Raw genomic sequence first — 19257 nt, forward strand, 5'->3', positions numbered from 1 at the left:
AAGCAAGGTTGTCATTCAAAAATAATCAAGCATGGAGAGCTACTGAAAAGCTTCAACTCATACACACTGATGATTGTGGTCCCATGAAAACAATTTCTTTAAGGGGTAACAAATACTTCATTCTCTTTATAGATGACTATACCAGAATGTGTTGGGTATATTTTATCAGACTAAATAATGAAGTTTTCTCTGTTTTCAAACAATTCAAAGCCCTTGTAGAAAATCAAAGCAACTTGAGAATTAAAATCTTAAGGTCCGACAATGGTACGGAATATACCTCCAGTCAATTTGTTGAGTTTTGTAGCACTACAGGCATCGAACATCAGTTAACAACTCCATACACTCCACAACAAAATGGTGTCTCGAAGAGGAAGAATCGAACCGTAATGGAGATGGCCAGGTGTCTTTTATTTGAGAAAAAAATGCTAAGTAATTTTTGGGTAGAGGCAGTTAACATCTTTGTATATTTTCTGAACAGATTGCCTACAAAATCCTTGAAGAAAAAAACACCATATGAAGCATGGTACGATGTTAAGCCCTATGTTAATCATCTTAAAATATTTGGAAGCATATGCTATTATCATGTACCAAAACCTAAAAGAAGCAAGTTGGACAGCAGAGCTTAAAAGGGCATTCTCATTGGCTATGGGACATCAACTAAGGGTTATAGAATATTCTGTTTGCAAACTAACAAAGTTGTCTTGAACAGGAATGTAAAAGTTGATGAAATGACAACTTGGGATTGGCAAAATAAAAAAGATGAGCAATCTGATGTCGGCTTAGATAATCATGAAGATTTTCAAACTTCTGAATTCGTAGATGATTTTCCAATGAGGGGCACAAGAAGCTTGGAGGACATCTATCAAAGGTACAGTTTAGCAATAATTGAACCAACAAGTTATATAGAAGCCAAAGATTTTGAAGCATGGAGGAGAGCAATTCAAGAAGAAATGAAGATGATTAACAAGAATGAAACCTAGCAGCTTGTGGAGAGACCCAAAAATCACAAGGTGATCGGAGTGAAATGGGTTTTCAAAACAAAACTCAATCCTGGTGGTTTGATATGCAAGCACAAAGCTAAGCTAGTGGTGAAGGAATATGCTCAACAGTATGGTGTTGATTATTAGGAGACTTTTGCTCTTGTGGCAAGGTATGACACTATCAGGCTACTTTGTGTACTTGCTACTCAAAATTCTTGGCATATTCATCAATTAGATGTTAAATTTGCCTTCTTAGATATATGTAAAGCAACCAGATGGGGTTGTGGCTCTAGGCAAAAAGGACTATGTGTACCTTCTAAGGAAGGCATTGTATGGCTTGAAACAAACCCCTAGGGCTTGGTATGAAACCATGGACAAACATCCGACTAAACTTAGTTTTGTTAGAAGTCAAAGTGAAGCAACTTTATACGTAAAAACTGATGATGTCCAGCTTTTAATAGTCTCTCTTTATGTAGATGACATTCTTGTAATAGGAAATCAGCCCAGGTTAATTCAAAGCTTTAAGGATGAGATGAACAAAGTCTTTGAAATGACCAATCTTGGAGTCATGAAGTACTTTTTGGGAATGGAAGTGATGTAGTCATGTTCAGGAATTTTCATATGCCAACAGAAGTATGCTATGGATATGCTGAAAAAAAAATTAAATGCAAGATTGCAAGCCTGTGTCTGCTCCTATGACAACCAACGAGAAGTTAAGCAAGGATGACGGCTCCGAGAAAATGGATGAAGGCTTATATAGAAGCTTAATTGGTAGCCTTTTATGCCTAATAGCTAGCAGACCTGACATGTTGTTTGTGGTTAGTGTGCTTTCCAGGTTCATGCACTCTCCAAGTGAGAAACATTTTTTGGCAGCTAAAATATTATTAAGGTACATCAAGGTAACTGTTGCTCTTGGAGTTCAATTTTCAAAATCTGTAGAAGGTGATTTGAAGCTGCTAGGCTACTTCGCCAACGATTGGGGGAGGTTGTGTTGATGATTCAAGAAGTACTTCAGGGTTCTTATTCTCCCTAGGCTCACGTTTTTTCACTTGGAGCTTAAAGAAACAAGAAACCACAACCCAATCCACAGTAGAGGCATAATACATTGCTGCTGCATCTGCTATAAATCAAGCTTTATGATTAAGAAAAATACTAAAAAACTTGGGGTAAAATCAAGTTGAAGCAACCAACATTATGTGTGACAAAATTTCTATCGTATCAATTTCGAAAAATCATGTGTTTCATGGTTGAACAAAGCATATTAAGATCAAGTATCATTTTATTAGAGAAGCTCAACAATCCAATTAAGTGTTACTTGTTCATTGTTCATTTGAAAATCAACTCGTAGATATATTCACAAAGCCTTTACCAATGGAAAGGTTTGAAGCTCTTAAGCAGAAGATAGGTGTTTGTCATCCGGATGCCAAGGAGGAGTGTTTAGTTGTTGGCATTCCAGATTCCAAGCCTTGAAGACTTGGTCTTTGCTGAAGATTAGCTCAAGTTTGTTATGACTTCGTTTGTTTTAAATTTCAAAAATAGGTGTAACAGCCTAAATAAATATGTAGGAAAGCTAGGAAGAATTTGTTATTTTCTTGTATAAATATCTTCTCTCAAATGGAATAAAATTTATTAACTTCTCTCTATCATATCTATAGTTTTTCTTCATTATACCTACAGCTTCATACCTATAATTTCTCCAACAAGTTTGGATAAAAATCAAACAAAAACTGAAAAAGAAAAATTATGAAAAGGAACAAAAAAAGAATGTACTGACTTTGATATTAATATTGATTATTGCATCATAATTCCTATTTTCATTCATGAGTGTAATCTAGAGAGTTCTGTTGTAAATTGAAATAATTAATTATTTACTTAGCAACATTAATTATTAGGTGGTCATATATAAATGTAGTATATGAATTGGAATTATTAATTAATTTTTTACTTACCAGTATTATCAATAATCATATTTAAATATTGAATTAGTCTTACGGGTCATTCTTAAATGAATAGTTCTAATCTAATAGAGGTTTGGTTTCAACATGTATATTATTTAATTATTTATTCACTACCATATTTATCAATGAGTCATATGAATGATATATTATTGAACAAGTCATATGGGGCATTCAGTACCATATTATAAATTGATACATGTTAGTTTGATATATTAAGTGTCATATTTATCAATGAGTCATTTTTGTTGTTACACGACAAACCACAAGATGGTAATACGCAAATATTAAAAAAGAAAATACCTTGACATCCTCCCACCGCATACCAAAAAAAAAAAATGTTATTTAGATAATAACATTTTTCAAATAGATGAACTATAAATTCTATAATATAAAAATATTAAGATAAGGCTAAATAATTTATAAAAACATTAATATTTTTTTATAGACAAATCAGAACTAAACCTTAATCAAATAATTTTTTAATATGCGACTAAATCCATAATAAATGTCTCATGTCTCCAAAGTTGTGGGTAAATCCATATGATTTATTTGTTTGGTTAATTGTGCATAAATAAAATAATATATTGAACAATGTAATATATTAATTACTTTGGTTCCCAAACAACAACCAAATTTTCTATGTTTTCCATTTCTTTAGCATCATGACCCTTTCTGATCATATACTTTTGCATGTGAATTCATCCATTGTGGGTTTCCTTAAATTTCAATGTCTCAGTATAGAATGGATTGGAACCCACTACTCAATTCTCCAGTAATATCATTTTATGACCACTACCCTATACCTAGATAGTAAAAACAATCTCAAAACTTTACTCATCATAATACCAGTACAATACATTGCTATTAATCTATATTCTCCATTCAAGCCTCTCTTCTCCTTCACCCTAAACATCATCACTAATATTTATTTCTCTTAGGCAACGTGTTAAACAACTTACATGCAACAACCCAGATATACCAATGATTGTTTTGTCAACCCCTTTGCATAAAGGCCTTGAATCACCTCTTATCATGCTAATCTTTAGAAAACAATGAAGGATCTAACACAATAAATATACCAATAAATAAATAAATAAATAAATAAATCAAAAGACAAAAGAACAAACCACACACAAAAACAAAACCAAGCACTACATACATGCTTGAGGTTGAATCATAAATTCAGTGTCCATAAACCAAAACCTAGATCCATTCCCCTATCCATTGCTTCACTCTCAGCCATTAGCATGATTTATGAATCTTCTCCATTTCTCTTGTTATATGCATAGAGGGAGAAAGAGAGAAAGAAAGAAAGAAAGAAAGAAAAAGAGCTCTATTTTAAAAAATTTCTCATCTTTTGATTATTCCTTGAAACAAAAATTCTTATATAGAAATTAGCGTAAACTTTGATTTTGGCTTGCTACAAGAACTCTCTTCGATCACTAACATAGCCCTTCAAACTCATGTTTACTACCCACATGAAGCTGTTTGTGCTCAAATCTCATAATAGAACATGATTCAAATTCATAAAATTGTAAATAAAAAAAAAACTGGAAAAAACCCCAAAATATAATCGTATTATGCTATAGAAATAAGAGCAGAATAAAATGAGTACTACAAATAGCAACAACAAAAAATAATCACATTTTCCTAGCAATAATAATAATAATAATAATAATAATATATGGGTTTGGTGGAGCTAACCTTTATCTCATGCTATTGGAGAAAACACTCTCAGTGGGAAACATGAAGAATAGCAGGAAAGGAAAGTGAGAATAGGGAGAACAACAACTTGGAAACACGGAGAATAAGATTGTTTCTTTTGTTATCTAAACAATTGGAAAAACAAAGAAAATAGGTTTTCTTTGTTCTCTGAAAATATGCACTTTGAAAACACGGAGAACATTGAGAACATAAGGGTCTGTTTGGTTGTTGTTTTTAAAAACTGTTCTTAAAAACAGTTTTGAGAACAATTTTTTAGAATAGTTTTTGATGTTTTTAGAAAAAAAAAAAAATTATGTTTGGGAATTGAATTTTGGAAAACAATTTTTGTTCTAAAAAAAACATATTTGGTTGAGTTAATAAAAAAGTTTTTTAGAACAAGTAAAACAAAAAACATGTTTGAAAGTTTTTTTTTTCAATTAATAAATTGTTTTCTTCAAGTAACTTGATATTATAAATATATAAATAATTTTTATGTACACAATTCATTTGAATTTAAAAAATTATTTCATTTTAAAATTTTTACATCGGTTATAATTTTCTTAAACAAATGATAACTTTGTAACCATGTGTAACTATATTAATTTCAATAATATTTATATTTGTACATAAGGTAAACTCCATAATCATTTTGAAAACATTCATTTTAATCATAAATGCATTATACTAATAAATGTTTTCGTTAAAAAAATCATTCAAATTATATGTATACTAACACAATAAATATTAACACAAATAAATACTATAAGTATTATGATACCAACATCATAGTTTAATATAATATATTAAAGTTCTAGAGTTTATAGATGATAATTTTTTAGATAACATATACATTCACTTAGCAATAATTAAAATAAGAAGAAGAAATATGATAAATAATAAAAAAAAGCACATGACAATGCTACACCCATAACAACCAATAAGAAAAAGACGACTTTGAAGATTTGTCGCAAGCATTGGGCATCGTAAGTCGACAACTAGTTGTTGAGGTTGTTGTAAATTATACTCCTTAACCCATATAAAGCAATGAGGATGTTCCTACAATACATAAATTATTAAAAATAAAATAAAATATGACATGTATTTCACTAATATCAATACGTTTTCATGTGATAATTAAATATACTTACATGATATAATGGACAACGATAAAACCAACAACCATTATTCTTCTGTGTTTTCGACATGAAAATATGCATCCATCCACACCCACAATAACACATGTGTCTTTTGTCCATCCTACTTTTACAATTATAAATTAAATTTATGAGCAATATTTAATCATTAGAAATTACAACAAACATCACATAACACTAATGAGAACTAGTTAAGTTAACAAATATATATAAATTCTAACAAAACACTAAAGTATTGACAAATATTTAAAATTAAAAGTAGGATAAGTCATGGATTGACATTGATATAATTTGCATACATCACTTGAGCAATTTGATCTCTATAAGTTGTCATAGCTGCTGCACTCTCATATGATAAATCAATTGAATGGTTTGTGCTACTTGTGCCTTCTTCTTCACCTTGGACCAAAAGGTCTTCTACCTCTTATTTTCTAAAAAATTGATCATTCTGGGTAGATAGATAAATTCAATTATAAAGGGTACAACATGCAACGACAATTGATGGTTACTTACTTGGCTTATAACAAGGCATCATCCTTAATATTGGAAATCGGGTCTTCAAAACATTAAAACATCAAAACATCTTTCAATAATATTCCAAATAGATGAATGTCTATAATTAAAAAGTTCTTTATACTTGATAGGTTGATTATGGCTACCCCGATACTCTTGTAAATGATATCACTCACCTCAATATGGTGGCAAAAATCCAGATATATGAGGATAACTAGAATCAACTAAATAATACTTTCCTTCACTTGGCCAAGGCAAATTGACTTCTGGTCTAGTCAATGCATCCAAAAAGACACATGCATCATTTGTTGTTCCTTCCCAACCAACATAAACAAATGTAAACATCATGTCAAAATCACATGCACACATAACATTTTGTGTTATAACTATTTTTCTACCTCTAAAACTGGTTTGTCTATCAGTTAAGACCCATGCACTAATATGAGTGCCATCAATTGCACCAATGCAGTCCTACAACAACAAACATTTATTATTATTAAAGAAATAAATTAAACAATGGTCATGAAAACTATTTATGTACATGAAATTCACATTTATATATATTTTTTATGAACTCTTACCTTAAACCATGGAAAATATTTAGGATTACTAGCAACATATGAAGACACCTCATTGGTCATATTCCTAGGACGTATAAGAATTTTGCCTAGTTGACATAATGTATGTCTCACTTCTTTAAAGTGTTGAGCGACAATCTCTATGAAGTGTTGAAAACGGTCTGCTACAACCCTCATTCTCACATTATGTCCTACGATTAGTAAGAACATAACAACTGCCTCTTCAATTGTGACTAATCGTGTATCCTATAAGTTTTCATATCTCTTAAGATAATTACAAAGGTTCATAAATGTTTCTTTATTCATCCGAAATAGTTCATAGCACGTCTGAGGATGACCTTCTATCATATCTCTTACAAATTGTGCACCACTTAACATTGATGTCCTTTGAGGTGTCTTGCATAAAAATATTTCCTCATATTCATTATGTGAGCAATAAAAATTTCATCTAAATCATCATCTTGACTCATATAGTGAACCATTGCTTGTGCTATTATCATCCTTTGGTTACTACACAAAACAAATTAACTCACAATATAAAATAGGGAGAATTGTGTTTTGGGCCCAGTTGCGCCCAAAAATTAACATTTGGTCCATATATCATGCATATTTAAGCTCAAGACCCAAACAAAGTATGAAAATTAAGATGAAGGATATTATCTTTCATTAATCCCTAAAATACCCTTAACCCTTACATAGGCACAAGTGAGTGTGAATTTCAATTTTTTTGTATTTTTTTTTCCTTTTTCTATTCCCTATTAAATATTACTCATTTCTAATTTTTTTTTTCTTCCAATCTATATTTCTATTTTATATCAAATAAAAAGCAATAATATTTTTTTGTTTTTCATTTTTAAAGATATTGAATCTTTTTGCTCTTATTATAAGCAATGATAAAAATTTTGGGATTTTTCATCCAAATAATTTTTATCTTTTTGTATTTATCTTTTAGTTTATTTTTTTTATTTTAAATTTATATTAGCCTTTCATTTATATTTTTCTATTATTTTTAATTATTTTCTACATTAACCATATTTTAAAAAATTTAAAACTTGACTATCACTTCACTTTATTATATATATATATATATATATATATATATATATATATATATATATATATATATATATATATATATATATATATCCTTTTATCTTTTTAATTTTTAATGTTTTTATTTTAAATTTTTTAAAAAGATAAATTTATTGAAAAAAATAATTAAGATATGAAGTTCTAATATTATATTAATAATTTTTCTTATTTAGATAGACTAATGCAAAGTATTTTGACTCACAACAAGAAAATTGTCAATACAATTTTTTAAATAAACTTTATAAATTAAGTTTCAAATAAAATATATTATATAAAATTTTATCTAAAAATTATTGAAAGTGGTATTTAATTTTTTTATTGACTTTCAAACTTATCTAATTTTTTACTTGAAAGGTAATAGAACATATTTAAAAAAAAATAGTTTTTCATTTTTTAAATAAATGAGTATAAATATATTAAAAGAATTAAAGATAATCTTAGTAAAAAATTTGATAAATATGATTATAATTTTAAATATGATTCTTTATTTCAAACTTATATTATTTCTCATATATATTAAATAATTTTTAAACACCTCATAAAATATTAGTATTATTTGTTTGTTCTAACTTGTACATTAGGTATCATCAAATATTATATTTTTTCAAATTTATAGAACATATAATAAATACTTTTTAAATATCTCACAAAATATTATTAATTTTTTGTTTCTAACTTGCAAATTAGACACATGGTGTTTATTATTTTGAAAATAATGTAAACACTCACATGCATTTATACTATTTTTAATACTAATTTACCAACCTTCCAATAATTTTGAAAGTGTAAATAGGGTAATTGGCCGAATTAAAGTCTTCAAAATATTCAAAATTTCTCAATTCCAAAATTACCTAATTGCTCTCCACACTAATCCTAAATATTTTTTAATAAAGATTTAAATATTTAAAATCATTAAAATAAATATTTTCTTATTAAAGCAATTTTTTAAAGTAATAAGATAAAAATCATGAAATCTTCAAAACTATAATTACAACAAATATTTTTAATTTAAAAACTAATTTTTAATAATTTAAATTAATGATTTAAAAAAATAAAAATGTTATAAAAATATTTTTTGTTTATTTTTAATTCCATTTAAATATGATTTTTTTTAATCTCTATTAATAACAATGAAATTATGTTTATAAAGGCAAAATAGTAAAAATATATATTTCATTTAGTTAACTTATAATGAACCATTCAAACATGATTGATTTTAATTTTATTTCCTATGTGTTAATTTTTGTAGGGAATGTCTTAATGACATAGTTTGGTAAAAAAAGAAAAAAAAAACTATCAATAATTGTCTTAACGTCAAATTCAAGTTGTTTAAAAATTGTACAAAACCTATTAAGAGTCTTGTACACCTTTGTACACTTAGTACATTTCCCTTGTACAATTAGTGTAATACCCTTGTACAATGACACAAATTTCATATTTCTCATAAGTTATATGTTCATGTAAGTGTATCAATCATATTTTTAATGGTTTGGTTAAGAAAATTGTGGATGACTTATGATCAATTTTTTTTTCCCCAAATATCATTATTGGGGAAAATATTAGAATTTCGATGCGAGAGTTAAATAAAATGCATGACATAGGCGTACAATCATTGGGTGACAAGGAAAATAAAAAAAATGGTTTATAATTGATTAAAATAATTCACAAAGGGTAATCTTGTGCACCTTTGTACAATTAGTACATTTCCTTTGTACAGTTAGTTTAATACCCTTGTACAATGACACAAATTTCATATATCTCTTAAGTTATGTGTCCATGTCCAAGTAAGAGTGTTTAACCATATTTTCAATGGTTTAGTTGAGAAGACGGTAGATGACTTAATGTCAAATTTTTTTCCCCAAATATAATTATTGGAGAAAGTATTGGAATTTCCATGCGAGAATTGAATAAAATGCATGACATATATGAACAATTCGTGAGTGATAAGAAAAATAAAGGAATGACTCATAATCTATTATAATATTTCATAAATGGTAGCCTTGTATGCCTTTGTACACTTAGTACATTTTCCTTGTACAATTAGTGTAATACAATTGTATAGTGGCACAATAAATGAATAAATAATTTTTTTTCATATAAAAAAATAGTACTAAATAAGGTTTTCAATTTTCATTTTTAAAAATAGTTTTTATTTTTTAATTAAACGTATTTTCAAAAAGAGACAATATAGAAAATAAAAATTATTTTTAAAAATATATAAAAAATAAAAAATAAAAACTAGAAAAATATTTTAAAACCAAACTCAAATCTAATCTATATAATTTTTAGTTACTTGTTTTCATCTAAAATAAGTAAATATACCTTTCAACCCTTTTATATAAGAAAAATTCAATCTCTACTATGTATTGATATAATCCACTTCTAAAATTAGGTCATATGAAAACATTTTAATTGAATACTTAAAATAAAAACTCTCCATCCATCCTCTTTATTTCTTTTTCTTTTTCTTATTTTAATAAATTTTCAATTAATTCAAATCATTAAAAAAAATTCTTAATAAACAAATTTGTAACATTTCATATAACTTATTATTAAAAGTCATGTTCAAAAAGTTATTAAAATAAGAAAAGAAAAAAATTAAAAAAAATTAAACTTTTTATTTTATAATAGTAAAAAAAAAAAACTTTAAAATACTTTTAGTATAAAAAATTTTAAATAGTGAATACATTTATTTTAAATGGTATTTTAATCATTAAATTATTTAATTTTAAAATGTAAAAGATAAAAATAAATGTAAAAGATCATTTTTATTTATTTAAATTAATATTTTTTTAGAAAGTATTTTCCAAAATAGTCTTTGAATCATTAATATAATTTTTGTTTATTTACAATGTAAAAATAAAAAATAATGTTAAATTTTCAATTATTTATAAAAGAGTTTAAAAACATAATGAAAAATCCAAAAATTGTTAAATAAGAAAAAATAGTGGCAAGTAGTATAATAAAGACAAAATGAGTTAAGTAGATATTTTTGTCAATTACTATCTCATATCCTTATCATCAATTATGGGTGGTTGGAGGACCTTATCTTAATTATGAACCCTATATGGGTTGAAAACATAATTGTCCCTATAAATAACACGAAATTAACATTAAAATAAATATAATATAAGTTTCATAACCATAAATAACATCCAGACAATGACAAACTAAAGAGCATGGTTTAAAGATTCTAATCAAAAGAGAAATAGTACATATTACAATGTCATCATAATAGTTATTCATCCAAACTTTCACATTTAAAGCCTATCAAGCCATGCCCTTTTCTTCTCATCAGGCATATTCATAAATATCTCTCTCCACTTCGGCATTGTGAATTTCTCAATAGCTTTTAAATATTTGTTATTATCCAGCTATTCAATGGTTTGTAAGGTTGCAATGCACCCTGTTATGCTAAAATCATTAGTACCTGCATTAGTAGCTTCACTACTAGTTTCACTCTTATATCTTTCCACTCTAACCAATAATGCCTTAGTTCTAGCTCAAGATGTTTCTGTTCTAGCCTTTGATGCCTCAACCTAAGCTTTCAAAGCATCTCCCATTTGACTTAATTTGGGTTCTTTCTTACCTCTATGCTCTAATAGAGAATCAATTGCACACTTTCCAAAATGGGTGGTCACTCCTCCTACCATCTCTGGTCATAGAGGATCATCAGGGATCTCAGTATCTACATCCACATGCACTCCACCATGTTCCAAATTGTCATCCATCTCATCCTCATCATTAGTGTTTGATGGATCTTGGGTGGAAGAGTAGTGGAGGGCACCGATTGCTGTTGATGGATTAAAGATCAATCCTAGCAAGTTATAGTTTGAGCATTCATTTGAGCGGAATCTTTTTGCATTTGGGTGTGCCTAATAGAGGGGAAAAAAACCCACTCTTAGTGTATTCCAAATATTTAAATTAAAAAGTAATTAGTTTAAAAGTTGTTTTTACCCGAATGTAATTTTTCCAGGTTTCCTTTAGAGCACACACCGTGTTAGTTTCAGCATCCCAACCAAATCTAGTATGCTTTAAAAGATCAGAGAACTCATGGTGCATTGCACGTAGTCTATTAAACTTTTGTTTAAGTTGTTTCAAATTGAAATTTCTTTTCCCTTGACTATTGACCTCAAGTAAGATCCTTCTCCATGCGTTGGTACTAGATGTACCACTATCCATGTTACCTTTATTAACTTCATTTACCATGATGTCAATAAAGATTTTCTCTATATTACCTCTCCATGTTTCTGCATCCTCAACATCTGTTATCTCAGTTGTCATTTGTACAATCCCATCACAAATAAGAACCTTATGAGGAGACAACTTTAAGAATCATCAATATAATTTGAGGGTATGTTTGAATGAGAATTAAGATTGTTGACGTATAGTGTTTAAAAATATGAAAGAAAAATAAAAACAAAAAATAAAAATACATTTGATATTAATTAGATCATAGATATTTTTTTTTCGTTTTTATAAAATTTGAAACAAAAATTGGGGAAAAAAAATGAAAGAAAAGTAAATAAAAATGATAATAGTTTGATTAATTTTAAAATAAAAATATTTTTTTATATTTTTTTAAATAAATCAAACATGATAAAATCATTTTTATTAACAGTTTTTTCTTGATTTAATTTATTAAAAAAATTATAGTATATTCTATTAAGATGAGATAAAAAGCTTTAAAAAGAATTAATTTAATTTTTACAACTAATTTTCACCCAACAAGCTTGTAAATAGAATATATAGGACATGAAAATAAATGCAAATATATCCATTTGAGATGTAGAAAAAAGAATGCAAAGAAAACATCAAAATAAGTTTTAGTTTTCATATAAACAAAATTTTTGTTCTAAATTTTATTTTTAGTAATTAATCTAAATATAATTTTTATTTGGATGATTGAAGTCAAAGCAGCCAAGTTGTTATTTTAATAAATTTGTTTTGACCAATAATTGTTTACATTGACACTTTGTTCATTATTGTTTGAGTTATGAGTTAGGTGAAGTTTGAAGATGGTGTCATTTTCCAAGGGATTCCAACGCATGACTGAAGATGGTGTTTTTATTTGTGAAGTTTGAAGTTTGAAGATGCTTTGACCAATATATGTATTTTCTTTTTATTTATGAAATGTTATTTTACCAACTAGTTTTATCCATACAAATGACCCTCATATCCCTTAAAAATCTCTCTAAATGAGGGTTAGCATGCCAATCTTGAAAAAAGTCTTACCCAAGATTACCTTCTTATTTACATGTTACTATCCTCTCTCTCTCTCTTGTCTTTCATCTTCTTGAAAACTGAAAAGAAATTTCACCTGCAAAACCCTTTCATTAAAGATGAATTTCCTAGCAACTCGTTTTCTTTCTTTTCCATGTTCTTAAACAGGTTTTTTGTTTTTCTTAAACAAAACAACTCAACTAAAATCATAATTGAGAAACGAGAAAAATCGGGAATTTTTTTTCTTTCTTGTTACCCACTTTTCTCGGCATCCAAAAGGGAAAAATCAGAAAACTAAAAACACATGATAGAGAAAAAAAAAAACTCAGATCTCATTCAAATAATAGAACTGAGAAACAATCTCATTCCAAGCAAAAATCAGATTTCAAAACAAACAAAATAGCTTCTACAATACCAAAAAAAATTATCTCTTTACCCAAATCTAATATTTTTCTCAACAAATGTTACCAAAATAAGCCTATTTTACTAGATCTACCAAAAATAACTTCAACATGTATGGAAATAAAAGGAAAGCATAGATGTGTTGGTGGAGTTACCTTTGTTTCATGCTGTTGGAAATGCCGCCATTATGCTGGAGAAGAGGAAATATAAGAACGGGGAGAAAAAAAAAACGGAGAACAGTTGTTCTCTTATGCCTTTTTTTATTTATTTTGTAAACAGTAAAAAATGAGGAAAACAACATTTTTTTTGTTCTCTAAAAAGTCTCATTTTGAGAACACGGAGAACAAGAAAAACAAAAACAATTTTCTCTATCAAATAAGTTTTTAGTGTTTTTTATTTTCAAGAACAGAAAACAGTTCTTGAAAACAACCAAATAGACCCTAAATAACTCTCTTTGCCAAACGTGTTTTTAGTGTTTTTTGTTTTCAAGAACAAAAAACAGTTCATGAAAACAACAACCAAACAATCCCATAGGGTTTGGCAACTGTTTTTTAGAAAAGTTTTCTTCGTTATGAAAAGAGAAAAAAAAATATATAGTTTGAGTATAATTTATTTATTTTTAAATTCACAACAGATAGGTTTTTCTTAAAGAATTATGTTTTAAACGTCTCCACTTTTGTCTTCAATTTCTATGAGAAAAGAATCATGTTTACAAGTTAAGTCAAAAGAATTGTGGCGAAATTACCTAAAAAAGTTGGAAAATATTTGATAGGGCAAAAATGTTAAAACTGACCTTCCATTATCCTTTATCCCCACCCTTTGATTTGAGGGTTTTCATTTTTATTTTTATTTTTATTTGTGGATGGAAGATATTTGTTATTACATAAAATCTACTCTTAAAAGAATAAAAATAGTTTAGAACTTGGACTAGGGTTATATTGTTCATAGCTTGAGTAGACGAATTTGACACTAATCGAACGATCTCACTAAACATATTTCTCCATACATTTGGTGTACCATGTTGCAAGTAAATGAATATATTTAGGTATGATTTATTTATAGATTTTATCATTTTTCCCTAGTTATTTGGGTATGATAAACAACGATGCTATACTATTTGAAGAAATATAATCAAAACATGTCTCAAAGCTACTTGTATTTGAAAAACTCCTACAAAGTTGGAATAAGGCAATATTGTTCACATTTTTTCCTATTTTTTTGGATATGGTATTTGGAATGTTTGCAATTTTCAATAAAGATATTCTATTGTTGTGGTTGTTGTTACATTTTTCATTCTAGAGATTAAAAATCCTCTTTTATTATGTTTTTGAAGAGAGAAAAAATTATATAAAAAAAATAGCTTAAAAAAAGTGTAATTTAATTTTTTATAATGAAATAATCATAAGATTTTAAAGTTTTTCTTTTTATTAATACTTTTTTCCTTTCTATGACCTTTCTTTTCATATTTTTTTTATTTGTTTTCCCTTTTTACTTTGCTTTAATTCATCGAGTGAATGATGCTAATACACTAATATGACATGTTGAATGCAATTGTGCATAAAAAAAAAATCTCTTAAACTATTACTTTTATTATAAAATACATGTTCGACACAAAATACATTGTACTTGTAATATAAATCTAATAATTTTATGATACATTATGATAAGACCTAATTTAAAAAAAAAAAAATCATTTTTAATAAACTGATAGTTTTGTGTTATTATACAATACTCCCTAGCATGCATTATGTTATAAGTCAACCATAAAAGCCAAACAAAATGCTAATTTGAATTCACAAGTTTTTAGGTTTTTTTTTATAAAAATCATTAAGCAATTTTAATGCATTAAGTGGATGATGTTGAAGTAGTAAGTGGTTTTTATAGGGATGGTTACACAAACTCGACCTTGGATCTCAAGGATGCATGCAAGATCTATTCTAGGTTTCTTTATATTTACATGGTAGATGCAAATGAGTATTTTAAAACTTTGATCTAGATATTAGGAACAATATATGTGATTTGGATGTTCCACTCAATCGATTCCAATCAATGAAAAGATATTGCGAATCTTGAAAACTAATGGATCTTCCACTCGATGACTCTTTTTTGAATCCTAACATACAAGGAATGTGGATTCCTCTCTAAAGAGGATGAAGGCTAGGGTTCCTTTCTCTTGAAGATTGGATAACAAAGAGTGTCAAGCTTTAAACCCTTATGGTGGTTTATATAAGCTTCCTTGTGGGCTTAAGTGACTTGGGTTTGTCTTGGGTTTAAGTTACTTAATTGGGTCCTAATTAATTAATTATCTTTATTAGACTTCAATTAATTAATTATCCAAATCCATAATGACCATTCATAAGCTCTTATGCAATCTTAAGTATTTATCAAAATACCCTTACGCACACATATGAATAAATAACCCAAATGTCCCCCCAAGAATGTGTCACCAAGAAATATGAGTTTGACCGAGGACCAGAATGACCCATAGGAAAATACCGACTTTCTTAGAATTTAATTGTTAAGTTGACTCAACATCCCACTATAGAGAGTTAACTACACTCTAAAATCCAATAATATTATGACGAGATACTAAACTTGGGTCCATGACTAGTAATCTACTATATGCAAGCTCTATCTAAATTGTTGTCTATAATCCAATGAGGTAAATGTTATCAACCTCTTAAGATTACATCTACCATCATGGAGTCTTAAATCATCCTATTATATGATCAACTAACATATTCTAACTTTTTAAAAGCATATGTCAAATTCACTTAAGAAATTACTACGACCATAGATTTTTTTACCATAGTCCTTAGGATCACCAAATGGGACATGCTATCTCAAACTCATGAGACATCTATTATGATAGAATCCTTAAAATTATGACATGAAGTAACAAATTTAGAGTTTATTATTTAAAAAAATTGCACCTTATGAGCATTCTAGCCTGTATCTCTTACATCATTGTATATGATTTGAGTGCATTAGGAGTTACATGGAAAATTCAAATCATAGGTTCTTTATAGGTAGATGACTTGTTTACAACCAATTCATGAGCTTAAGCAACCCATTTGAGGCTATGTTGTACCACTTTTTACTTGGAGGGATGATTGGTCTTACCATTAACTATGATGAGTTTTCCATGGTGAGTGCACTAATGTGTATGGTTACACATTGGATATGACCTATGGTGAGTCATGACATAAGGTAATTATGTAGTCATGACTTCACCAAGCTGCTATATTGTATTGTTTCTTAACCTTAAGAGAAAACAAAACTTATGCCAAAGTTAGTAGTGACTTTGACATATATGTGAGATTCTAAAGTGATTACATATTCCCTTTGGATTAGGTCACTATTGATGGAAGTTGATAGTAACAAGTATTCTTAATAGATACACCATGATATCTCATAAAGTCGAGATAGTGTGTCTCTTTGGGTGATCCTAAGGTGTGTTCATGAAAATTATGGTCATAATAATTCCTTAAGTGGAACTTAACATAAACTCTTTATGAGCTAAGATATGTCGATTGATCACACCATTGGAGGACTTGGAACTCAAGGATAATAGAGATAGTTTTGAGAGAATGATAGCTTTCACCTCATTAGACTATAAACAGTAGTTCATAAGAATACCATATATAATGGATAATAAGTCATAGACTCGAGTATGCAGTGTTTCAATATTATTTGCATACGGTATTGGAGTGAAAGTGATCAATTCTCTATAGTGGGATGTTGAATTAACTTCATGATTAGATTCTAAGGAAGTCAATATTCGTTCTATGGGACCCAATGGTCCCTGCTTGAGCTCATATACCTTGATGACATGGTTTATGAAGGTTAAATTATATTTTACTTCTAATGCCTTGTGAGGATATGCCTTGTGAAGATATACATGGCTTCATTACAAATAGGACATGCCTTATACCCCTTTTTGCTCCAACTAGACAAGTTCCCATAAACAGAAAAGTCATTTATAATATCTAGTAGACATGCATGCATGCAAAAGTACTCTCAACTTAACATGTCAAATGTAAAGACAAAATCATGCCATAACTTTTTGAATTCATCTACCAAAAGGCACATGTATATATCGATATCCCTACTTAAAGCTTAGGGCTCAAGAATAAATAATGACATCATGAACAAATTCTTTTTCATACACTTCCAAGGTGACATTATACGACATAAGGATAACATGCCACGTACTATAGTTGTTGCTCATGGTACCAAATTGATTGAAACCATTAGTTGCAAGACCTAACCTCACATTTCTAACACCCTAAGCAAACTAAGGATATTGATCATCAAAATCCTTCCACACTTCTGAATTTGTTGAATTCCTTAACACTCCATCTTCATGGAGTCTTTTTTATCATGTCATTGCATATCAATCAAGGTATGTCTTGACAAAAACAATCTTTGCACTCTTAGCTTGAAAGTAGCTTAACACTTTTTAAGAAATCTTCACTTTGATATTTTGTATCATCACACAGGACAATTGTGAAGTGTTTCTTTATACAAAAATGAATTGAATCATATTCTAAACCCAAATCTTACAACATCTTCACATCATAATATGATTTTGGAATGTTTGCTTTTTTTTGGAAAATCATCAAGTAATAATTCAAGCAATATGTCAAATAACTTATTACTTTGGCAATTAGGCACCTTTATATGCATTAACTTTACAAGAAAACTCAAAGTTGGATATAAATTTCAATGAGCTTCACCAAATAGATATCAATATTATTCTTTCTACATATTTTATGAAAGTAGATTCATTCAAGATAGATTTCTCATGCATATAATTTATTACATTAAAAATGTCATCATCAACATTTTTCATTAACTACACACCTATTATCATCACTGTGTATATTGGTTTGCACATGCGGAACACCTCCAACTTCATCACCATGATATATCCATCTATTGTAATTACTTGAAAACTAATGTCTAATTAGGTGTTGTTCAAATATATTTAAGTTTTGGAATCTTACATTTAAACATTGTTAACATGAACAATGTGTGTGTCTTATTATTCACTTTTAAGTATTCATTTGCAACCTAAATAAATGTTCTTACGTCTTTAACATATTTATTGTAGTCTATTTTATAGTCCCATTCAACTCCTGTTCATCTTCTTTGATCTAATACAATACCAATACACACACACACACACACACACACACCAGATGTGAAGTGAAAAAACGAGATAAATTATATGATAATAATATATGGTCATAGCCTTGCTATTATGTGGTCATATTCACACATGCGAAGTAAAGAAATTTCTCAAGCAAGGTTATTTTATCTTATGAAAAGAATGTTAAATGAATTTCAATTTTTGAAAAGACACATTCCTAACTTCACATATGTAAAATCCATATTTCACCAATGATCTTGTTAATTATAAGCATTACTAATAGTTACCTTATATTGCATTGGATTTCAAACATCCAATTTTAAATAAATAATACTAATAGAAAATCAAGACCATCAATTCGAAAGAAACAATAGTAAATAAAAAAAAATCAAATAATTCAGTTAATTAATTCACAAAATTTTCTTTTAAAAAAATATAGAAATTTTAATAAGGACCCTCAACCCATCATATGATCATTATAATGTCAATGCTGACTTA

This window comes from Vitis riparia, chromosome 14, assembly GCF_004353265.1.
Source record: "Vitis riparia cultivar Riparia Gloire de Montpellier isolate 1030 chromosome 14, EGFV_Vit.rip_1.0, whole genome shotgun sequence".
Classification (NCBI taxonomy): Eukaryota; Viridiplantae; Streptophyta; class Magnoliopsida; order Vitales; family Vitaceae; genus Vitis; species Vitis riparia.